A 26,270-nucleotide genomic window follows, 5' to 3' on the forward strand; every position below is an offset into this window, starting at 1 on the left:
ATTTCAGAGGGAGGGGTAAATTTTCCAAACTTTTATAGGTATCATCAAGCCTATATTTTGCGCCAAGGTATGTATTGGATCCTCCCAGAACTTATGGAAAAACTCCCTGACTGGTTGTGGTTAGAATGGCAACTCATGTCCCCATTACATCTATGCCATGTGATCAGTATCAAAATGCCTAGCTATAGTAAAGATAATATTATACTAACTGATACATGGTGTTGCATATTTTGATTCAGGTTATAATTTAGACAGAAGCTCTCCAAGGAGAACTGAGCATTGCAGGAAGCAACATCTACCTCCTCATTTACTAAATATTAGCATGCATTAAACGCTAACGTGTCCATAGAGTATAAATCAGCTAAATCAGCTAGCGCACCTTAGTAAAAGGACCCCCTAGTGTTCAGGCGAGGGAACCTCTAGTCAGGACCATTGTTCTCTCTAAGCTGAGCAGGAGTCCTCCATCTACAGTCCTGCCAGAGGGGGGCGCTGTTTTACCATCATATTTTCAGCACGACCGGGCCGGCGTGGGAGCCCTGCTCCGCCCCCCCGATCCCGCAGGAGGACAAATACTTTAAAAAAGACACAGCGCCAGCACCTCCATCTTGCAGCACGACCGGGCCGGCGTGGGAGCCCTGCTCCGCCCCCCCGATCCCGCAGGAGGACAAATACTTTAAAAAAGACACAGCGCCAGCACCTCCATCTTGCAGCACGACCGGGCCGGCGTGGGAGCCCTGCTCCGCCCCCCCCGATCCCGCAGGAGGATAAATACTTTAAAAAAGACACAGCGCCAGCACCTCCATCTTGCAGCACGACCGGGCCGGCGTGGGAGCCCTGCTCCGCCCCACCGATCCCGCAGGAGGACAAATACTTTAAAAAAGACACAGCGCCAGCACCTCCATCTTGCAGCACGACCGGGCCGGCGTGGGAGCCCTGCTCCGCCCCCCCGATCCCGCAGGAGGACAAATACTTTAAAAAAGACACAGCGCCAGCACCTCCATCTTGCAGCACGACCGGGCCGGCGTGGGAGCCCTGCTCCGCCCCCCCGATCCCGCAGGAGGACAAATACTTAAAAAAAGACACAGCGCCAACGGCGCGCCGCCGTTCGGCGTGCCGACGAAGGCGCACGACAAAGGCGCCTGCGCCTTAGTGAGCGCCTTCGTGGAGCGCCTGAGAGGAGCACTTGCGGACCTGGGAACCGAGAACACCTACGCCCCAAAGACCACACCACAGGACCTCCTGCCGACTTCTAATATAAGGTAAGGAGCGTGAGATCCCCGCTCCTCCCCCTCCTCCCAGCACGAAAAAACCAGCCACTCCCGAGCCAACCGGGACCCAAAGGGAGAACCATTCCGTCTACCTAACACTCCGAACCAGACATCAAAAATGAAGCTCTCCCTGCATACACACACACTAGCCACCCTTTTGATAATCCTCCTCATTTCTAGTTGGAAAGCAGCAGCAAATAACTTACCCACCACAACCACATCCTCCAGTACAACCAACTTCCAACTTCCCAACAGAAGAATACTCACATTAAGAAACTCGAACCACCACGCCAGCACTCAACACTCCATCACTGTTACCTGGAGAAGAAGATCAACACTTCCGAAAACAAAATCTCATCCAACTCCCACAACACTCATATACCCGGAAACAACTCACATTCCCCAGACCGACACAACCTCCCTTACATGTGCCTATGTTAACATCAGAGCTCTAGGACCCAAAACAGAAAACATAAAAAATTGGATAAAAACAGAAAAACTTGACTGCCTATTCCTCACTGAAACCTGGTTAACCTCAGACACAGACCCCAGAATAAAAGAAGTATGCCCGCCGGGATACAAAATAACAGTAACCTGCAGAGAAAAAAAAAGAGGAGGAGGACTAGCAATAATAATCAAGAACTCCCTAACTCTAAACATACTTGAAAAAACATCCACTCCGCAAATGGATTTCCTAGCGTGTCATCTCACAAACCCAACACTAAAAAACTCACTAAACTGCTTACTCTGCTACATAACACCAGGAAACTGGACCACAGTGAGACCTGAATTTGAAAACTTCATCTACCAAAACTCATTAACAGCAGAATATAACCTCATCCTAGGAGACCTAAACCTACACCTAGAAGACACAACCTCCACACCAGCAAATAACTGTCTATCCTTCCTCAATGCCTTATCCTTCCAGATCCTAAACCCACAAACCACCCATGAAAAAGGTCATCAACTGGACATTGCTGCATTCATGACTCACCAACCATCCAATCCAACAATCCAAACTCCTAACGGAACATGGTCCCCATCCCTATGGTCAGACCACTACACATACAACTTCAACATCAATTGGACCAAGACCAAACACACACCTCAATCAAAAAAAACCACATATACCACACGCAAACATATTGACCCAACCATTTTCTGGTCAAATGTAGACGAAACTATCCAAGACTGCGACCCAAAAAACTTCATCCTCCACTGGAAAAATGTGTCCACCAACATCCTTGATGACCTGGCCCCCCTACAAACCAAAACCAGAACCAGCAGGAAATCAGACCAATGGTTTGATAATGAATTACTCCAACTCAAAAGACAGTGTAGAAGATTAGAAAGAAAATGGAGAAAAAAGAACCAAGATCAAACAAAAACCGACTGGAAAAAAATCAACAAACAATACAAAATTCTACTAAGGGACAAAAGGAAAAGCTACTATACTAATCTCATAGGCACGGAAACCCAAGATTCCAAAAAAATATTCCAAATCCTGAAAGAATTAACAGACACCAAACCATACACTACCACCACGAACACCCCTCCACCATCACCCACCCTCTTAGCAGAACACTTCAAGAACAAAATTACCAACACCAGAGCCACTCTCATACTTAACCCATCCCATCAAAACCCAATTACAATCCACCCTACAGGAAAAGAGGCAACCGCAGCAGACAGAATTTGGACTCAATTCCCCAACATACAATGGTCAGAATTCAACAAATTCTATAAAAAATACAGCCATGCCTCCTGTGACCTCAACCATTGCCCCTCATATCTTCTTACCACCTCTAGTGTAAAATTCCGCACCAAAATTCTACAATGGATTCAATTCACGCTCACAGAATTCCCTGCTGACCTCAGCGAAATCGTCATCACCCCAATCCAAAAAGACCCAAAAGCACCACAAAACCACCCATCTAACTTTAGACCTATAGCCTCAATTCCGCTATATGTCAAAATTATAGAAGGCCTAGTAGCCAAACTCCTCACCGATTACATAGATGACCACAACCTACTCCACCCCATGCAATCAGGCTTCAGAACAAACTTCAGTACAGAGACACTACTAGGCTCCCTTATGGATACCGTCAGACAACAACTTAGTACAGGGAAAAAAATGCTTCTCATACAACTGGACCTAACTGCGGCATTTGACTTAGTGGACCACAACATCCTTCTACAGATCTTAGACGCAATAGGCATCTCAGATAAAGTATACTCTTGGTTTGAAGGATTCCTAAAACTCAGAACCTACAGTGTAAAATCAAACAAAGAAAAGTCAGAATCCTGGTCAAACCCCTGCGGCGTACCACAAGGATCTCCACTATCCCCTACCCTCTTCAATCTCTACACTGCTTCTCTAGGAACGCATCTGGACAATCTGGACATAACCACCTATAGTTATGCTGATGACATCACCATCCTCATCCCATACGATCATTCTAAATCTACCATGACAGACAAACTTCACCAAACACTTGAAACAGTCACAACCTGGATGAAAAATCACAAACTTAAACTCAACCAAGACAAAACCAAATTCATCCTCCTCGAAAATGACAAGGTCCAAACCACAACCAACTTAGATATAAACGCAATCAAATATCCCATCCAAACCACCATAAAACTACTTGGCATGACCATAGACAGATGCTGCACTATGCAACTGCAAATAAATAAAACAATTCAGAAATCATTCGCAATCATGAGAAATCTGAGACAAGTCCGAAAATTCTTTGAAAGAACACAATTCCAACTTATAGTACAATCCCTAATACTAGGTATATTGGACTACTGTAACATCCTCTTCCTTCCTTGCCCTGCAACTATGATAAGACAACTCCAAACAATCCAAAATACAGCTCTGAGACTCATCTACTCATTGAAAAAACATGACCACATCACTGAAGCCTTCATCAACTCACATTGGCTTCCAATCCAAGAAAGAATCCAATTCAAATTCTACTGCATATTATTTAAAACCCTACACGGAGACAGCCCATCATACTTGAACAATCGCCTCATCCAAGCACCCACTACCAGACACAGAAAAACGCACTCCCCATTCATACCCCCCCCAATCAAGGAAGTAAAAAGAACAAAACTACACGACGGCCTCCTAGCCACTCAAGCCGCAAGGCTGAACAACCAGATCTCCAACCTTCTGATGACCACCCCAGACTATAGGACGTTCAGAAAAGAAATAAAAACCACACTTTTCAAGAAATTCCTGAAGCAGCAATAACACCACGACCTCTTAGTAACTCTAAAACTGACATTTGATCTACCCATTACTGCATTAATAATAACAAAAGAATCTCCACTATGACCACCTATTAACTCTTTTACAAACCACCTCACCCTCAACAACCCGCAAAACGTTTATAAGATCTAAAATTTACCTCTCTAGCTAATCATTGTAACTCTGTTCTTTTTTAAATTAACCTTTTGTAATCCGCCTTGAACCGCAAGGTAATGGCGGAATAGAAATCCCTAATGTAATGTAATGTAATGTAATGTAATGTATCATCAAGCCTATATTTTGCGCCAAGGTATGTATTGGATCCTCCCAGAACTTATGGAAAAACTCCCTGACTGGTTGTGGTTAGAATGGCAACTCATGTCCCCATTACATCTATGCCATGTGATCAGTATCAAAATGCCTAGCTATAGTAAAGATAATATTATACTAACTGATACATGGTGTTGCATATTTTGATTCAGGTTATAATTTAGACAGAAGCTCTCCAAGGAGAACTGAGCATTGCAGGAAGCAACATCTACCTCCTCATTTACTAAATATTAGCATGCATTAAACGCTAACGTGTCCATAGAGTATAAATCAGCTAAATCAGCTAGCGCACCTTAGTAAAAGGACCCCCTAGTGTTCAGGCGAGGGAACCTCTAGTCAGGACCATTGTTCTCTCTAAGCTGAGCAGGAGTCCTCCATCTACAGTCCTGCCAGAGGGGGGCGCTGTTTTACCATCATATTTTCAGCAGCGAGGGGCAGGCAAAATCTGCAGGACTCCAGGGAATTTGCCTTTCCCTAGTGATTGAAAACACAATATTGAAGCATCACCCTCTACTGGTAGCAATGCAGTTGGAGGACACCCACTCAGCGTAGAGGGAGTAGCAGTGGTCAGGACCGTACCAAGCTATAGTTGCACCCTGAACAACTTGCCCACTGGTGCTCCCACTCTGCCCACTTCACCACTACCAGTGAGAGGAGATGGAGAGCTGGGAGCAATTTCTGCACTTGTTTATACAGTATTTGCACCACTCACACAGCCCTTGATAGAGTGCTCTTTTTGTCTAAACAGTATATCTTAAATTGACAGATGAATGACATCAATTTAGGGTAAACTTCATTGGTACTTCACTTCTTTGCAGAGTTCATGCAGTGTTAGTGAATTCTTGTTCAATGCTCCAGTAGTACATCATTATTTCCAAAATGAACAAAGGAATGTACCATGACTACCACAATGCGGTGGGGGGAGAGTGAAATGCCGGACACGTGCACAAGATTTTTGTGCCAAGCATGGCCTTTTGTGCACATGTTTAAACATAAATTGAAAGCGTAAGCACCCATTGGCCCCTATTCATCTGTGCTTAAATTTGAGCACATGAAATTTTGTCAAGGCTCATATGAATCAGGTTGGGCAGACTGGGTGGACCATTTGGGTCTTTATCTGCTGTCATCTACTATGTTACCATGTTAGAAGAGCAGGAGGCTCACCTGCCCAGTTAAATCACTTTAAATATCAACCCATGGTTTATAATGTGATAAGAAACCCAGATTCTTCTTAAGTCTTGTCAGATGGATGTCAAAATATTTCATTATTTTAATTTCAAAAGGACTTATGTCCTGAGATTGTTTACAAAAACTGTCTGAATTCTGGGACAGATAAGTTGGATCTCTCAGAGAAAGGAGGAGATACAGGATGCTGCGGATGGGCAGACTAGATGGGCCATTTGGCCTTTATCTGCCATCATGCTTCTGTTACTCTGATCACAAGGTCAGCAATGCAGTAGAAAATACTCACTTTTTTGTTTGCTTTATGGCGTTTGATAATTCTTGTGTGAGCTGATTCTTGTTTTTAGCATCGGTCCTGTCTTCCCAATATAGCACCCGTATAACACATACATATTTTGATTTTGTCATCTCATACCTCACCTGAAGAAGGCTCTGCCTTCAAAAGCTTTATTAAAAAAATATGTTAGTCCAGAAAAAAAAATATCAGCTTATTTTCCTTTCCTTTGTTTTGCTTTATTTCTATTTCTATGCTAAGAAATGAAACCTGAACTATAATGATGATCACAAGAATGTGAAAATTGCACAAAAAACAAGGACAGAAGTATAATGCAGTAGTTACTGGTTTGCTGTATGTCAGCACAGAAATACATGTACTTGTCTTTCTTGCTTTCATCACATAAAATACATCTCCCTTCCTATAAGGCAGCAATGCTATCCACACTTGAGCTGGGAGATCTAAATCCGCCAGGCACATTTGGTTCTTTGTACAAGCTGCAGTTCAATCAATGTGGCCAGGATCTGAGATAAATCCACCCAATCTGAGTCAGCAAGTAGGCCTGACTCAGTTTTATTCTGAAACAGCACAAAACTTTCTGAAGAAAGTACCTGAAGAAAGAGCTGTTAGGATGGGAGGACATAAGAGAAGTGGAAAGACAGTGGTCTAAGCTGAAAGGAGCGATAAAAATGGCTACGGACCTTTATGTGAATAAAATCAATAAAAACAAGAGAAAAAGGAAGCCGATATGGTTCTCCAACCTAGTGGCTGAGAAAATAAAGGCGAAAGAGTTGGCGTTCATGAAATATAAAAAAACCCAAGAAGAGGAGAGCAGAAAGGACTACAGGGTGAAACTGAAAGAAGCCAAGAGAGAGATACGTTTGGCGAAGGCACAGGCGGAAGAACAAATGGCTAAAAATGTAAAAAAGGGAGATAAAAATTTTTTTCAGATATATTAGTGAAAGGAGGAAGATAAAAAATGGAATTGCTAGGCTAAAAGATGCTGGGAACAAATATGTGGAGAGTGATGAGGAGAAAGCAAATGTGCTAAACAAATACTTCTGTTCTGTGTTCACAGAAGAAAATCCTGGAGAAGGACCGAGATTGTCTGGCAAAGTTACACAAGAAAATGGAGTAGATTCTGCGCCGTTCACAGAGGAGGGTGTTTATGAGCAACTTGAAAAACTGAAGGTGGACAAAGCGATGGGACCAGACGGGATCCATCCCAGGATACTAAGGGAGCTCAGGGAGGTTCTGGCGAGTCCTATTAAAGACTTGTTCAACAAATCTCTGGAGACGGGAGTGATTCCTGGGGATTGGAGGAGAGCAGATGTGGTCCCTATTCATAAAAGTGGTCACAGGGATGAAGCAGGAAACTACAGGCCGGTGAGCCTCACTTCAGTTGTTGGAAAAATAATGGAAGTGTTGCTGAAAGAAAGGATAGTGTATTTCCTTGAATCTAATGGGTTACAGGATCCGAGGCAACATGGCTTTACAAAAGGTAAATCGTGCCAAACGAACCTGATTGAATTTTTTGATTGGGTGACCAGAGAGCTGGATCGAGGACATATGCTAGATGTAATTTACTTGGATTTCAGCAAAGCCTTTGATACAGTTCCTCATAGGAGGCTGTTGAACAAACTTGAAGGGCTGAAGTTAGGACCCAAAGTAGTGAACTGGGTCAGAAACTGGCTGTCGGACAGACGCCTGAGGGTGGTGGTTAATGGAAGTCGCTCGAAGGAAGGAAAGGTGACTAGTGGAGTCCCTCAGGGTTCGGTGCTGGGGCCAATCCTGTTCAATTTGTATGTAAGTGACATTGCTGAAGGGTTAGAAGGAAAAGTGTGCCTTTTTGCAGATGATACCAAGATTTGTAACAGAGTAGACACCGAAGAGGGAGTGGAGAATATGAAAAAGGATCTGCAAAAGTTAGAGGAATGGTCTAATGCCTGGCAACTAAAATTCAATGCAAAGAAATGCAGAGTAATGCATTTGGGGATTAATAATAAGAAGGAACCGTATATGCTGGGAGGAGAGAAGCTGATATGCACGGACGGGGAGAGGGACCTTGGGGTGATAGTGTCCGAAGATCTAAAGGCGAAAAAACAGTGTGACAAGGCAGTGGCTGCTGCCAGAAGGATTCTGGGCTGTATAAAGAGAGGCGTAGTCAGTAGAAGGAAGAAGGTGTTGATGCCCCTGTACAGGTCATTGGTGAGGCCCCACTTGGAGTATTATGTTCAGTTTTGGAGACCGTATCTGGCGAAAGACGTAAGAAGACTTGAAGCGGTCCAGAGGAGGGCGACGAAAATGATAGGAGGCTTGCGCCAGAAGACGTATGAGGAGAGACTGGAAGCCCTGAATATGTATACCCTAGAGGAAAGGAGAGACAGGGGAGATATGATTCAGACGTTCAAATACTTAAAGGGTATTAACGTAGAACAAAATCTTTTCCAGAGAAAGGAAATTGGTAAAACCAGAGGACATAATTTGAGGTTGAGGGGTGGTAGATTCAGGGGCAATGTTAGGAAATTCTACTTTACGGAGAGGGTGGTGGATGCCTGGAATGCGCTCCCGAGAGAGGTGGTGGAGAGTAAAATTGTGACTGAGTTCAAAGTAGCGTGGGATGAACACAGAAGATTTAGAATCAGAAAATAATATTAAATATTGAACTAGGCCAGTTACTGGGCAGACTTGCACGGTCTGTGTCTGTGTATGGCCGTTTGGTGGAGGATGGGCAGGGGAGGGCTTCAATGGCTGGGAGGGTGTAGATTTCGGCAGTTGGAACCCAAGCATAGTACCGGGTAAAGCTTTGGATTCTTGCCCAGAAATAGCTAAGAAGAAAAAAAAATAAAATAAAATTTAAATTGAATCAGGTTGGGCAGACTGGATGGACCATTCGGGTCTTTATCTGCCGTCATCTACTATGTTACTATGAATCATTTCTAGAAAAAAAAAGGACTTATACATGTCCGGGGAAATCCGGACAACTGATAACCCTTTTTATACACAATGCAATGGAGTTAGGAGGCCCTAACACAATGGAACCACAAATATCTAACCTTCGGAAAAAGACCATGTATAATATACATCAACTGAGACTCACTAGAGCAGGGCTGCACAAGTCCGGCCCTCAAGATCTACTGGCAGGCCAGGTTTTCAGGATATCCACAATGAATATGCATGAGAGAGATTTGCCTGCACTCCCTTCTTGGGATGCAAATCTCTCTCATGCATGTTCATTGTGGATATCCTGAAAACCTGGCCTGCCAGTAGATCTCGAGGACCGGACTTGGGCAGCCCTGCAATAGAGTGACTAGACCATGCTTCCACCCACACCACTTTGCTCTGATCGTTCAGATGATGGTCCTCAACTGGACTACTGCAACTCCGCCTACCTTGGCATCAACACCACTCTTATCCACAAACTACATCTCATCCAGAACACAGCCGTTAGACTAATCTACAATTTAAAGAAATTTGACTCAATCACAAACTTCATCAGGCAACTTCACTGGCTCCCAATATCATCCCGAATAATTTTCAAATCGTCATGCATCCTACACCAGATTCTATACGGAAGCTCAGCAACCACCCCCCCCCCATCCAATTATTCTTTAATGTTTGGTCGACATCAAAAAGAATCCTTAACAGAATTCAACTAAACCTACCTCAACTACAAGCAAATTTTCCACTCTATGCTAACTTATCTGAGTGTAAAAATCTGGAATGACCTACCAGAAGTTATCAGGAAAGAGACAAACTACACTACATTCAGAAAAAACCTGAAGACTCACCTCTTTGAAAACTAACTGTCTCTATTTCTGTATTGCACTCCCTTCTTCTAAGTCCCTTCTCTTGGTTCTCCATGCCCCCTTCCCCTACTACTCTCCCCTTCCTTTTTTTATCTGTCACCTTGAGCCTGTATAGGTATGTGCGACTCACATATGGAAGATTAGATTAGATTAGATAAATAGGTTTTTCATGTTATAACAAAGCAGTGGTGTAGCGAGGGAAGTTGGTGCCCAGCAGTGGCGTAGAAAGGGTGGGAGGCACTCAGGGCCTTCCCCCCTATGTGTGCACCCCTTCCCCCTGTGACCAGGAAGTGACTTCAAAGGGAGAGCCAGTGAAGACTTAGAGGCACAGTAAAGGGAAGGGAAGGCACACGTGTGGCAAGGAAGGATTGCGGGGACAAGAGGAGCAGAGGTGCTGTGCCCCCACCAAGATGGTTCCTGGGGCAGTCTGCCCCCCCCCCACTCCCTTACTGGTGCCCAGGGCAATGGCACCCTTAATCACCACGCCATGCGCCCCCATTTTTCCCACTGCTTGAACGTCCCCTCACTCTTCCCTGCTGCTTGAGTGTCCTCGCTCCTTGTGCGCCTTTTAAAATGTTCACTGGCACGAGCAACGTCTTCCACTTGCTGCTTACACTGGCCTCGGCTCCCTTCTGACGTCACGCCCTGTTTCCACAACCAGGAAGTGATGTCAGAAGGAAGCTGGGGACGGCGTGAACCGCAAGTGGAAGATGATGCTTGTGCCAGTGAACATTTTAAGAGGTACACGAGGGGGCACAGGGGAGGAGAAGCACTGGCACTAGCACCTCCACCTGAAGACGGCGCCAGGGTTGAACACGTATTATTTTAAAGTGTTTGAGGCTTGTGCAGATGAGGACGGAGCTTAGGCACTGGTGGAATGAGGCATTATGACATCACAATCTGAGCTCTAGAATGTTGCTACTTAGGATTTTAAAGTGTTTGAGGCTTGTGCAGATGAGGACGGAGCTTAGGCCTTGGTGGAATGAGGCATTATGACATCACAATATGAGCACTAGAATGTTGCTACTTATGATTTTAAAGTGTTTGAAGCTTGTGCAGATGAGGCTGGAGCTTAGGCATTGGTGGAATGAGGCATTATGACATCATAATCTGAGCTCTAGAATGTTGCTACTTAGGATTTTAAAGTGTTTGAGGCTTGTGCAGATGAGGACGGAGCTTAGGCATTGGTGGAATGAGGCATTATGACATCATAATCTGAGCTCTAGAATGTTGCTACTTAGGATTTTAAAGTGTTTGAGGCTTGTGCAGGTGAGGATGGAGCTTAGGCATTGGTGGAATAAGGCATTATGACATCATAATCTGAGCTCTAGAATGTTGCTACTTATGATTTTAAAGTGTTTGAGGCTTGTGCAGATGAGGCTGGAGCTTAGGCATTGGTGGAATGAGGCATTATGACATCATAATCTGAGCTCTAGAATGTTGCTACTTAGGATTTTAAAGTGTTTGAGGCTTGTGCAGATGAGGACGGAGCTTAGGCATTGGTGGAATAAGGCATTATGACATCATAATCTGAGCTCTAGAATGTTGCTACTTATGATTTTAAAGTGTTTGAAGCTTGTGCAGATGAGGCTGGAGCTTAGGCATTGGTGGAATGAGGCATTATGACATCATAATCTGAGCTCTAGAATGTTGCTACTTAGGATTTTAAAGTGTTTGAGGCTTGTGCAGATGAGGCTGGAGCTTAGGCATTGGTGGAATGAGGCATTATGACATCATAATCTGAGCTCTAGAATGTTGCTACTTAGGATTTTAAAGTGTTTGAGGCTTGTGCAGATGAGGCTGGAGCTTAGGCATTGGTGGAATGAGGCATTATGACATCATAATCTGAGCTCTAGAATGTTGCTACTTAGGATTTTAAAGTGTTTGAGGCTTGTGCAGATGAGGCTGGAGCTTAGGCATTGGTGGAATGAGGCATTATGACATCATAATCTGAGCTCTAGAATGTTGCTACTTAGGATTTTAAAGTGTTTGAGGCTTGTGCAGATGAGGACAGAGTTTACAGGAATGGGGCAGGGACAGGTAAAGAACTCGCTGGGATGGGGAAAAATTTGTCCCAGTGTCATTCTCTAGTGCTAATATTTATAATGGTCGTGTGCTAATGGCAACATTAATGATTGCTAAAAACAACAAAAAAAGGAAAATTATGATTGCCTAACTGGCCAGATCAAATCAATCACTAGAAAAAATGCAAAACTGGCACAGTGTATTCATTCTCAATGTGCCGAGTAATACTCCAAATAATCTAATACAAACAGTGTTCAGAGCTTCAAATCTCAGACCATGTAAACAAGACCTTTTCTTCTAAATCAAAGCAGATAAGTAAAAGATATTTTTTACCATTACTTGGACGTGACCCGAAGTCTGGTCTGAGATTTGAAACTCTGAGCACTGTTTGTATTAGATTATTTGGAGCATTACTCGGCACAGTGAGAACATTAATGATTGGCCATTAATACACAAAACAGAAAAACACCATTTTTACAGCTGCAATACAAATGCTCTTAGGACATGGGAAAAATCTGTGCAATGGTGCGCTAAGACCATTTTTTAACCACAGTCCAGTAAAAAGACCCTTTAGGAGCCTAAGGCCCTTATTTTATTTATTTCAAGTTTCAAGTTTTATTGATTTTGATATACCAACCATCAAATTAATATCTGGCCGGTTAACAAACGGATTAAAAATATAGGGAAAACTGAGAAAAATAAAAATTGGTAGATTAATAATAATGTGTGAACATAAAAAAGACATTTACCAGACATACTGGAAAGTGAGGGTGGAATAGAGGGCATAGAGAGAGTAAATAAGGACAGATTCTTCAAACTGTGGGGAGCCACAAGCACTAGGGGTCACTCAGAGAAATTGAAAGGGGACAGGTTTAGAACAAATGCTAGAAAGTTCTTTTTTACGCAGAGGGTGGTGGACACATGGAACGCGCTTCCGGAGGAAGTGATAGGCCAGAACTCTGTACAGGGATTCAAGAAGGGTTTGGATAGGTTCCTGGAGGATAAGGGGATAGAGGGGTACAGATAGAACTTGAGGTAGGTTATAGAAGTGGTCAGAAACCACTTCACAGGTCGCAGACCTGATGGGCCGCCGCGGGAGCGGACCGCTGGGCGAGATGGACCTCGGTCTGACCCAGTGGAGGCAACTTCTTATGTTCTTATGTTCTTAATAAAGGGATGGGTAAAGTTACATATTTAAGAAGAAAAAAGGAGATAGTAGGGTTTGGATAATACATAAAGGGAGGGGTTGCTTTGTCAAAGAGATTGTTGTGAATAGGAAGAGGAAGAATAATGGATCTAGAGATTATTAAATGCATCGCAGAATAGGAAAGTTTTTAGATCAGTCTTAAATTTGTCACGTCGTAGTTCATCACGGAGATGCTGTGGTAAGGAGTTCCAGAGAGTAGGAGCAGTTACTGCGAAGTTTACTTTTCGTGTATAATAGAAATCTTTTAAGGAAGGGATGAAAAGAAGTTTTTGGTCGGTTGATCTTAGTGTGCGTGGAGAACTTTGAGGAATGAGAAGTTTATCTAGGAACGAGGGCAGATGATAAAGTTTTATTTTATTTTATTTATTGAAGTCTCGGCTTGAATGCTATGGAATTACCGTATTTTCACTCATATACTGCGCACATGGGTATAGCGCGCAGGAAACTGTAATTTATGTAAAGAAATTTTTATATACCGCGCATGCCGCCCCGACTCTCCCGTCGCCGCCCGACTCTCCTTTCGCCCACCCCGACTCTCCTTTGGCCGCCCCGACTCTCCTTTCGCCCGCCCCGACTCTCCTCTCCCCCTTGAAGTCCTGTCCCCCCTTGAAGTCCTGTCCCCACCCTGAAAGCCTGATGCCCCCCCGACATCCGATTCACCCCCCCTGCAGGACCACTTGCACCCCACCCCGAAGGACCGCTCGCACCCCCACCCCCATCATGGAGAAGCTGCCTACCGTTGTCCTTCTGCTTCCTCTGCCGGCGGTCCCGCCCCTTCTCTGTCTGTCTGTTCTGTCTTCTATCTAAAGTGCCTGGGGCAATGGGGGATTAAGGGCAAGATTCACTAAGGGCATAGATCACGAATCGCTCTCATGCAAATGAGGGCGATCGGATCACGCCCCTAACCGACTGCCAGGATCACTCTTTAGATGGTGGTGGTGCGAGCGGTCCTGCGGGGTGAATCGGACGTCGGGGGGGGAGGAACTATGTAAAAAAAAAAATGTGTACAACGCGCTCACGAATATAACGCACATGGTTATACTCGGTTTGTAAAATCATGTATAACGCGCGCGTTATATGCGTGAAAATACGGTAGTCATACTCTAAGAATTTGAAATGTTCTGTAATCTGTTCCCCGATCCTGAGGAAGTAACATGAAACGCATCAGTGGGGATTCAGACAGAACTATTCTAAAGATAAGTTGTTATTAGTTATTTATTATTAAGCACTGACACTTTATTATATATATATATATATATATATATATAAAGATATATAAATATATATATAAAGAGATCCGGATGCAAATATTCACCGTTAGCTGGTTCCTATGAGGATGGCTACCACACTTAGTAATTGAGTATTTCATTTGCTTGGTGTGGCTCTCTGAGGACCATGGTGTTAATTAGCACCGGATTTAACAAAAAGTAGCAACTAAAGTTTGCCTAAAAGATTTAACTTGAGAATTTGTGCACGTTTATTGTTCTAAGTGGTTTTTTACATTCAGATACTTATGAATTTTTCCCTATCTGTCTCAGTGCTCTCACAATCTATCTAAAGTACCTGGGGCAAAGGGCAAGATTCACTAAGGGCATAGTTCACGAATCGCTCTCATGCAAATGAGGGCGATCGGATCACGCCCCTAACCGACTGCCAGGATCACTCTTTAGTGATTCTGATGCATGCGCAGACCATCTGTAGATGGTCTGCGCATGCGCTGGCCCTCCGTGCCCGGCAGAGCATCAAAAAATCTTTTTTTTTTTTTTACTTTTTTTTGCGAGCCTGTGATTTTAACCCGCTTTAAACTCACAGGTTACAACCACAGGCTTGCAGTCCGGGGAAGGGCAGGAGAGATTCGGGGCAAGAGCAGGGCAGCCAGAGCAGGAAATTGGGGCAGAGAGGAGCAGGAGATTGGGGCAGAGAGGGCAGCCAGAGCAGGAGATTGGGGCAGAGAGCAGGGCAGCCAGAGCAGGAGATTGGGGCAGAGAGCAGGGCGGCCAGAGCAGGAGAATAGGGGTAGAGAGCAGGGTTTTTATACAAGCGACTGGTCCTGAACAGTCTCTTGTTTTTGGATCGGCCAGCCCAGTCGGTGTGCCTGCTTTTTGTTAGTGAATCGTGGCCCTTCCTTACTTTGCATGCTGTTTCCCCTCATTTGCATGCGAGGATCGGAATCGGATCGGAGGTGATCAGCCACGAGATTAGTGAATTGGGTTGGAGGGTCACAAAGGGGTTGCAAACCAATCGTACACGATCGGTTTGCTTGGTGAATCTAGCCCTTTGTGACATCAATATAGAAAAATGAAAATGTGAAATTCATAATCTCAATAAATTTCACCAATTTAAATAGGCATGTATGACTGTCAATAAATCGTTCTTATTCTAAACAAAGGAAAAAGCCCCAGCGGATGGTCTGAGACTCATTTGTCCTCACAAACCTACGTTGTGCCTCTTCATTGGTCATTTAGAATAAGAGCGATTTATTGACAATCATACATTTCTATTTAAATTGGTGAAATTTATTGGGATTAAGTGACTTACCCAAAGTCACATGGAGCAGCAGGGGATTTGAACCCAAAACCTCAGGGTGCTAAGGCGTTGGCTCTAACCATTGCGCCACACTCCATTTTGTATGCGCTATGGCAAAAAACATTAAAAAAGGGGACAAATCCTTCTTTAGGCATATCAGTGATAGGAAAAGGAACACAGACGGTATAGTACGCCTTAGACAACCGGACGGAAACTACGCGGTGGCGGATTCAGAAAAAGCAGAACTACTAAATGAATATTTCTGCTCAGTCTTCACCTGCGAAGCACCGGGACACGGACCACAGTTGAAGATAAAACAAGACGTGGATGACCCGTTTCAGAATTTTGAGTTCACACCTGGGGACGTCTACAACGAACTGGCAAGGCTAAAGGTAAACAAGGCCATGGGACCGGACAATTTACACCCAAGAGTGCTCAGAGAATTGAGAGATGTTCTGGGAGAACCGTTGCCAGTGCTCTTCAATCTCTCACTAAGTACGGGGAAAGTTCCGTTTGACTGGAAAACAGCCAACGTCGTTCCTCTACATAAAAAGGGTTGTAAGGCTGAGGCTGCGAACTATAGACCGGTAAGCCTCACCTCAATAGTGTGTAAACTCATGGAAACACTAATTAAGTATAAATTAGATACGATCCTGAACGAGGGAAATCTCCGGGATCCCAGTCAACATGGATTCACCAAGGGTAGGTCATGCCAGTCCAATCTAATCAGCTTCTTTGACTGGGTAACAAGAAGACTGGACTCAGGAGAGTCCTTGGACGTCGTGTACCTGGACTTCAGCAAAGCGTTTGACAGCGTCCCACACCGCAGGCTGCTGAACAAAATGAAATCGATGGGATTAGGAGAGACTCTAACTGCATGGGTTAAAGATTGGCTTAGTGGCAGACTTCAGAGGGTGGTGGTTAACGGTACCCTCTCTAAAATGTCAGAGGTGACTAGCGGAGTGCCACAGGGTTCAGTCCTGGGCCCACTCCTCTTCAACATATTCATTGAGGATCTGACTCAAGGGCTTCAAGGCAAGGTAACCTTATTCGCTGATGACGCCAAATTATGCAATATAGTAAACGGCTATAATCTACAGGATGCTATGGAGCAAGACCTGCATACTTTAGAAAGTTGGTCCTTGATCTGGCAGCTGGGCTTCAACGCCAAGAAATGTAAGGTCATGCATCTCGGTAACGGAAATCCTTGCAGAACTTACACCCTGAATGGAGAAACTTTAACCAGGACTACGGCAGAACGAGACTTAGGAGTAATCATCAGTGCTGGCATGAAAGCAGCCACTCAAGTGGAGAAGGCTTCATCTAAAGCATGGCAGATGATAGGTTGTATCAAGAGAAGCTTCGTCAACAGGAAACCTGAAGTCATGATGCCATTGTAAAGAGCCATGGTGAGACCTCATCTGGAATACTGTGTGCAATTCTGGAGGCCACATTACCGTAAGGATGTGCTCAGAATTGAATCGGTTCAGCGGATGGCCACCAGGATGGTCTCGGGGCTAAAGGGTCTCCCGTACGAAGAAAGACTGAGCAAATTGCAGCTCTACACTCTCGAAGAGCGTAGAGAGAGGGGAGACATGATTGAGACATTTAAGTACATCACAGGACGGGTCGAGGTGGAAGATGATATCTTTCTTCTCAAGGGACCCTCGACCACAAGAGGACATCCGCTCAAACTCAGGGGAGGGAAGTTTCGTGGAGACGCCAGGAAGTACTTCTTCACGGAGAGAGTGATTGAGCATTGGAACAAGCTTCCAGTGCAGGTGGTCGAGGCACGCAGCATCCCAGACTTCAAGAACAAATGGGATACCTATGTGGGATCCCTACGAGGTTCATGCCAAGGGATAGGGTCACTAGGGTATGGACTTGAATGAGCGGGTCAGTAGAGTGACAGTATAATTACAATTATACTTTAGGGGGTCAGTAGACTTAAGAGGGTGGGTAAATAGTGTGGGCAGACTTGATGGGCTATAGCCCTTATCTGCCGTCATCTTTCTATGTTTCTATGTAGTTTTGGTCATCTGATTTAGACATCCATATTGCATGGACATCCAAATTCCAATTTTATAACGCTAGGATATGGATGGCGAAAACTACAATATGTCCTTATTGCAAGGGAGCTTGGTCTGGGTGTTTTGGATAGACTAGGGGCTAAAATATGGACACTGATTTCATAAAGGTGGAACTTGGTATTTAGACCTGCTACCCAGTACATCCAGGTTACGGAAAGATGCTTCTATTAAGCTTTCCACTGAAGGGATTCGGTGAAGCCACCTCTTTAACTCACCAGTAGTGGCTGTCCCCCTCTCTCCCTTGAATGTGAAACTAGCAAGGGATACTGGGAAGTGTGACAGCTTCAGTTGGATGTTCATGGTACTAATTTTTTAAAATGAGTTTCTTTTTTTTATCTCTTTTTTTTTTTTAAATTAAATTTATAATAATAACATATAGAGAAAGAACCAAATATACAAATATTGATTAGGACATGATACATTCCAGCTGTACAAGCCAAGCAGAGTATATGAAGAAATTAACGTAAATAAGGCAATACAATACAACCAGATATCTCATGTCAAACAGATATAACAATTCAGTACACATGTTTTGTTGACGTTGCACATGCATCACCGCATGGCATAAATTAAGCTATCCAAAAATACTGTGTGTCAACGGTCTAAAGTACAGTATGCTTGAACAGGGCTCCATATTTTGAGAAATGAATTAGTGGCATTATGTTTTCCTGCTATGGCGCTTTCAAATTTGATGGTTATGCAAACTGTACCATACAGTATATTTCACTTTTGATAGGTCCTTCCAACAGTGCAAGATGTTTTTAATGGCCAAGAACAGTAAGATGTTGAGTAAGCATGTATTATGTTCAGATAGGGAATGTTTCAATCCTTTTAGTCCTAGAATAATGATTTTGAGGTGTAAGGGTTCATGGATGTTCAATATAGAAGAGATGGTGTTCCAAACTCTGTCCCAATACAATTTAAGGTGAGGACAATGGAATATCATATGGGGCAACGTGCCCACTGATTTCTTACAGGACCAGCATAGATTGGAGACAGTACGATAGAGTTTAGCGATTTTCTGTGGGGTCCAGTGGGATCGATTCAACAGAAAGTACATTGATTGAAAGACCGAAGCCGATCGAATGGACTTAAATGCTCTGGTGCATACTTCCTGCCATAACTCATCTTCAGCAGATATTTCCAAATCAGTATGCCAGGCATTCATTCATTAGTTTCTTAACAGATCTCCACATGGTATGGAGGAATAGCCTAATGGTTAAACGACAGGGCCTGTAAGCTAGTGTACTGGTTCAAATCCCACTTCAGCTCTTTATGATTTTTTTTTTTTTTTTTTAAATTGTGAGCTCTACAGGGACAGAAAAACACCTGAATGTACACTGCTTCAATAACTTTGCATTTCTGACCCAAAGAAGAAGCTAGTTTGGGTCCAAAAAAAATGGTACCATCTTATTTTCTTTCTTTTTTTTTTTTTTTTTTGTTTTGCTTGCTTCTGTTTGTTACCTTTAAAAGTGGACTACCTTCTCAAGCTCAAAACTATTGAAACAGTATACATTCAGGTTTGTTGTTGTTAGGTGCCATTGACTCGGGCTTGAGCCCTAGCAACTTGAATTGCGGATCTAAAAAGAAACCAGTTTTGCGCTAGTTCGGAAAGGTCCTCCAGCATCATCCCCATGGTTGATTTCAACGTGTCCAGCCATCTGATTGCAGGTCTCCCTCTTCGCCTGGTCCTTTGATCTTCCCAAACATGATGTCCTTCTCCAGTGATCTCTCTCTTCTGATGGTGTGACCAAAATAATGCAGTAGTAACTTCATCATTTGGGCTTCGAGTGGCATAGCCGTTGTGATCCCTTCCAGAATTGGTTTGTTAGGTCTTCTGGCGATCCTCGGCACACCTAAAATCCTTCTCCAGTACCAAAGCTCAATTGAGTCAATCTTCTTTCTGTCTTGTTTCTGTAGTGTTCAGCTTTCGTATCCATAACTAACCACTGAGAAAATGGGCAAGTCTGATCTTTGTTTGTAGTGCTACCTCCTTGTCTTTGAATACTTTGTTAAGAGCCTTCATTGAAGAGCGACCAAGTGTTATTCTGTGGAGTATTTCCTCCCTACTAGTTGCTTCTTTGTTAACAAAAGAGCCCAGGAAATAGAATAGAAGTTGTAAAGGATTTCAATTGCCTTCAAGCTCATAATCTTCATCGTTTTCCGTGCTCATGATCTTTGGCTTGTTTATGTTCAGTTCTATTCCCATGTTTTGACTTTCGGCTTTGACTTTTCTCAGTAGATACAGCATGTCTTCTTAGTTGCTGGTGATGAGCATGTATGGTTTATATAAAGCGGGTTCCAAAAACACATACTTAGTAAAAAAGCACAAAAACACACACATTACAAAACACATACATGCAGGCATGGACTTGCCTTAACTGCCTTGTCCTACATAAAATACACATAAAAAACAATCCACCCTACCCTCACATACATAGCGCAGGTTTTTTATATTTCCAGTTCAATTTTCCCAATGTTATCCTCATTGCCCTGTTTGTATAAATTTTCCGTATATTCTTTCCATCTCTTTTTAATGCTTTCTGGATCATTCAATATCATTCAATTGATGTCTTTAAGCATCCCCAGCCGAGGTTGGAATTTATGCCGCAATCTCATAATCTCTTGATACGCTAATCTGGTTTTTCCACTGATTCAATTTTATGACAAATATCATTGAGATATCATTCTTTAGCTTGCTGAACTTGACAATGAAACACTCGGTTCATTTGTGATACTTTTTCTCTGTCACTGGATAGTTTTGCTTGTCTTTTTTTCTTTTGCTACTTTTCTGGCTTTCTTTTTCTTCTCCAGTGAGTTGTTGTTTTTTTTAGCTTCATCACTAATTACAGTACATGGAATGTACAAAGCATGCAGCAATGAAAACTGGAAATTGTTAAAGATCAAATGGAAAAACCAAAATCGATTTGATAGGGGTCAGTGAGCTCAAATGGACAGAACAGGATCATTTTCTATCAAACGAGCATTGGATCTGCTACTCTGGTCATGAAACAGACAGGAAAAAAGGCATAGCATTCATCCTCAATAATAAGCTTTCAAAGATGATACTAAAATGCAATGTTATCAGTGATAGAATCACTGTCTGTCTGTCTGTCTGCAGGGAAAGCCAATCAATGTCACCTTGATACAAGTACAGTTTTTGGGCTGTGGAACGAATCGTCTGAGTTTCTATTATTTCCTATGGGGAAATTTGCTTTGATATATGAGTGCTTTGGATTACAAGCATGCTTCTGGAACGAATTATGCTCGCAAAACAAGGTTTTACTGTATATGCTCCAATGACAGACGCAGAAGATGAGGATGTAAAATTGTTCTACGAACAACTTCACAATGTAATAGATCAAATGCCGAAACAAGATCTACTGATCGTTATGGGGTACTTAAATGCAAAAGTAAGAAGTACATTTGAAGATGCAGTGGTTGGAAAGCATGAACTAGGAAGAAGAAATGAAGCTGGTAATAACTTTACAGTTTTGCAAAACAAACCAACAGTCAATTATGAATATGCATTCCAACATCACAAACCTCGCCAGTACACATGGAACTCTCCAAATGGCATGTATTGAAATCAAATTGACCACATCTGCGTAAGACAGAGATGGAAATCCACAGTTTTGACTGCAAGAACTAAACCAGGAGCTGACTGTTGAAGCGACCAGTGGCGTACAAGGGGGGTCGAGGGGGGTGATCCACCCCAGGTGCACACTCCAAGGGGGTGCACAGCCGGCCGGATCCGGAACCTCCCGCGCTGCTGCAAACGGCACCTCAGCGCAGCTGCCGTACTTAGAGCAGAGTCGGCAGCCAAGCTGAAGTGAACGAAGGTCCTGCGATGACTGCGCCGTCTACTGCCTCTGTTCCAGAAGAGGTAAATGACGTCGGGGGGGGGGGTAGATCGACAGCCGCAGTCATTGCGGGATCTTGCCGCAACTAACTACGTCTGCCAGCCCAGCCCCTCCGACGTCACTTACCTCTTCTATCCGGAGCAGAAGCAGTCATCGCGGGATCTTTGGGATGGAGAAAGAAAGGAGCATAGTAGAGTGGTGAAAGGAGGTCAGGGTGGAGGGTGAGAAAGGGAGTCAGGGTGGTATGGAATCATGGTGAAGGGTGACAAAGGGGGGTCAGGGTGGTATGGAAACATGATGAAGGGTAAGAAAGGGGGTCAGGGTGGTATGGAAGGGTGTGGAGGGTGACAAAGAGGGGTCAGGGTGGTATAACACAGAAAGAAATACGAAGGTTACAAATAATACAAAACACAGCAATAAAAATTATTACTAACTCCAAAAAATATGATCATGTCACTCCTCTCTTGCAAGAAGCACACTGGCAACCGATTTCACACAGAATAACATATAAAATCGCACTATTAACATTCAAAATTCAGAAAACTAATACTCCTATATTTTTATATCAATATTTAATATCTTATTCCCCAGCTAGATCTCTTAGATCAGCTGATCAGTATTTGCTGACCATTCCATCACTGAAAATAATTGGCACCAGAAGAACCACAACTTTTTCTATCTTGGGACCCCAGCTTTGGAACAAACTTCCAATTTTTTTGCGCGCTGAAACTTCCTTAGAAAAATTTAAAAGCAAACTAAAAAGCTATCTTTATAAAGATGCATATGAAGCCTAGACTAGATAATCTTTTTGATTTTCTATTATCATTTAGATCAAGTCTTTAAAAAAAAACCCAAAAAAAACCAGTTACTTTTAGACCAAGTTTCTTTAAAAACTTTTTAATACCCCTCCTGATGTTGTTCTTCCCTAAATGTTTTTTTCTTTTGGTTATTTTATTTTAAACAAATGTAGTTTATCCTTGTATTCCTTATTCCCGACCCTGTTCCTCTGAAACCGGAGATGGGGGGAGGGAGGAGAAGCGAAGCCGGCAAGCACAGTGTTGGAGCCCCCGGAGCATGGCCAAAGTCACTTCCTGACTAGGGCAGCATTGAAGGAAGATAGGGAAGGGAGGGAGGCTTCAACTCGCTGCTCTTGCTTGCTTCGGGCCTTCCTCGCTGCCAGGTCCTGCCTTCGTGGAAACAGAAAGTAGGTGGGACCCGGCAGCGACGAAGGACCGAAGCAAGCAGGAGCAGCGAGTTGTGAATGCTACGCTGCCGACAGCTGTGTGAGACCGGGGAGGAGGAGGGGGGAGGAATGAGAAATGCTGCCGATGGCTGTGTGAGACTGCGGTGGGGGGGAGGGGGAAAATGCTGCCGATGTCTGTGTAAGACCGCGGGGGGAATGCTGCAGCAGCACCCTTTTGGGGAGACAGAAGGAATGAGGGAGAAGGAAGACCAGGGAAGGGGGGGGAAGAGAAATGCTGCTGTTGCACAGGGGGGAGGTAAAAGGAAGGGAGAAGGGCTTCTGCTGGACAGGGGGAACAGGGAATGGGTGCTGCTGGACAGTGGGGAGGTAAAAGGAAGGGAGAAGGGTTACTGCTGGACAGGGGGAGCAGGGAAGAGGTGCTGCTGGACAATGGGGAGGTAAAAGGAAGGGAGAAGGGCTGATGCTGGACAGGGGGAGCAGGGAAGGGTTCCTACTGGACAGGGGGGAGAGAGAGAAAGAAAGAAAGAAATACAGACAGACAGGGGGCCAGGGAGAGAGACAGAAATAAAGACAGACATAAAGAAAGAAAGGGGGCATGCAGAGAGAAAGAAGGACAGACACAGAAAGAAAGAAAGAAAAAAAGAAATGCCAAAGTCTACACATCTATTCTAGCACCCGTTAATGTAATGGGCTAAAAATCTAGAAAATAAATAACAATTGAAGTGGGATTTGAACCTGGGATCCCTGGTTCTCAGTCAACTGCTCTAAACATTAGGCTACACCCCTACTCCACATGGCTACCCATGAGGCCATTTTATAACCTGGATTCTCCTATGCTGTCACAATGACGTCCATACACCATTCACAATCTGGACATTTCAGTTTGTCAAGTGGATGTTTATGCTGGACATCACAAGCACGTGGATGTCCATTTCTCATGTATTTTAGAACAATCTGTACATTTTAAAATACTTTCTCCATTCCACTGGTGACATACCAACCTGGCTGTCCATTTTTGGAGCTGGACATCCTTTCTAAAATACTGTTCCATGTGTTCAGCTGAAAGTCCTTCTTAATTTATGAGTTAAAAGTTAGGCTTAAAATGTTCATTTGCCTAGATTTATGAGTCTAGGCCCTGATTCTATAAACTGCGTCTAACTTCTAGGCACTGAAGAGCGCAATTGTCAATCATCTACTAGGCCCCATTTGTAGAATTGTACTTAGCAGCACCTAAGTTGCTGGTAGGCATTGAAACCTTAGGTGCACTCCCATTTAAGAGTGCACCTAAGTTAGCCGCCTACTGATACCTAATTTAAACCATGCCCACAATCCATGCAAAATCTGCCCCCCTAACCAGGCCTACTTTCTGGTAGATACCTTGGGGTAGACGCCTACCTCAAAGTGGTACCTGAATGATGCGTGCTGATTCACCTTGCTGTTATTATTTCACAGGACCTACACACCACTAATTTGGTTGATTGTGGTTACTCACAGTTTGATTTTCATATGTCACACACAAGCGTGGTGAGTAAACAGGAAACTTATAGCATTCTAAGTTACTAGGCGTGGCCCATTATGGGCATTTTGTCCTCATAGTTTAAGATCACACACTGAGGGCAAGCTATACAATATATAATATAATATATTCCCTAATTTAGTGGTGATTACACATTCTGTGTACTCCTGTGAAATTTTTCAGTTTGTCCTAGGTTTTAGTTTTTGGATATTTTGAGTCACCATAGGACAGGGTTTCTTTATACTATATATTCATTTATTTACCTCAAAGTGGTAGGCACCTACAAGCTAATTATTATTTTTTGGTGCTTTTCAATTAACGGTGCCGATTAAGCCAAATTAAATAATTAACCAGGCTGCACTAGAGGTTTTTTTTAGCATGGACCAGTCAGGTATGTGCTCCAACGCTCACAGGAATTTGCCATGCCAGCCCACATTAAAAACCTCTAGCATGGCTTGATAAAAGCCGGCCTGTTAGGTGTCTAGATCGGCAAGGCCAGGGGTAGGCAATGCTGGTCCTCGAGAGCCGGAGCCAGGTCAGGTTTTCAAGATATCCACAATAAATATGCATGAGATAGATTTGCATCTCAAGGAGGCAGTGCATGCAAATCCATCTCGTACATATTCATTGTGGAGATCCTGAAAACCTGACCTGGCTCCAGCTCTCGAGGACCGGAATTGCCTACCCCTGGGCTAGATAGGCACCTAACTCCAGGCATCGTTTGTAGAATCTGGGCCCTAGTGCTGAAAATTTGAGCTAAGCCCCACACTTCCCTTCTCTAAATCCCACTTTTTATGCTCTTTAAGCTAGGATAAGCTTAAAGCAGGGGTGTCCAATGTCAGTCCTCGAGGGCCGCAATCCAGTCGGGTTTTCAAGATTTCCCCAATGAATATGCATGAGATCTATTTGCATGCACTGCTTTCAATGCATATTCATTGGGGAAATCCTGAAAACCCGACTGGATTGCGGCCCTCGAGGACCAACATTGGACACCCCTGGCTTAAAGCCTTCGATCTCTCTTTAAGCTAGGATAAGCTTCTTTCCCATCTTAACTCTATTCCATAACCTTTTCTTCTTCTTCTTCTTTTCTCTTTCTCCTTTTCCTTTCTCAAATCTCTACCTTATGTTTTTCCCATATTCGTTTCTTTCCTATTCCATATTGTATTTCTAACCTCCTTTCCCCACCGGCACTGTGTTGTATGTTAAGTCCATGTCTCATATATTGTACCTCCCTGAATGTTTTTAAACCTTTTATTTTTTTGTACCTCGCTTAGAAGTAAGATTAAGCGATTAATCAAATTTTAAATAAAACTTGAAAGTGTTTAAGGGGCATTTATAGAAGTTAATACTCAAGGATTAGGGCCTGAATGTATCCCTTATTAACTCAAAACAAGCCCCACACGGACAAACGATACACACACCCAGCAACACCACAAGGCCTTAAACTTACAACCAACAGCATTCACACTCCCCAAAGAGAAAAGGAAGAAGAAAAAGAAAAGAAGTGGAGAAAAAGGCCTCAGTTCAGCTTCATCTGGCCAAAAAAACTCCACTCCTACAAAAGCTGTTTATCTATTTATGTGTAAATGCTGAAAAATAGTCCAAAAACAAGGCAACTAAAGTAGCCTGCCAGGTGTTATCAAACAGCACGCCTAATACAGAAGAAAATCAGTGGGTGAATGTAACAAAAGGCAGTATAGTCCAGCTCATAACATCC

The 26,270-nt window shown here is 43.6% G+C and overlaps 1 protein-coding gene across 2 annotated transcripts in view; it reads right to left on the reverse strand.

Annotated features, from left to right (window-relative positions):
* The window catches only part of FER1L6 (fer-1 like family member 6), a 402,024-nt gene that overhangs the window by 167,399 nt on the left and 208,355 nt on the right, over positions 1 to 26,270 (reverse strand). The window lies entirely within an intron of this gene.

The sequence above is a fragment of the Geotrypetes seraphini genome, chromosome 2 (assembly GCF_902459505.1).
Source record: "Geotrypetes seraphini chromosome 2, aGeoSer1.1, whole genome shotgun sequence".
NCBI lineage: Eukaryota > Metazoa > Chordata > Amphibia > Gymnophiona > Dermophiidae > Geotrypetes > Geotrypetes seraphini.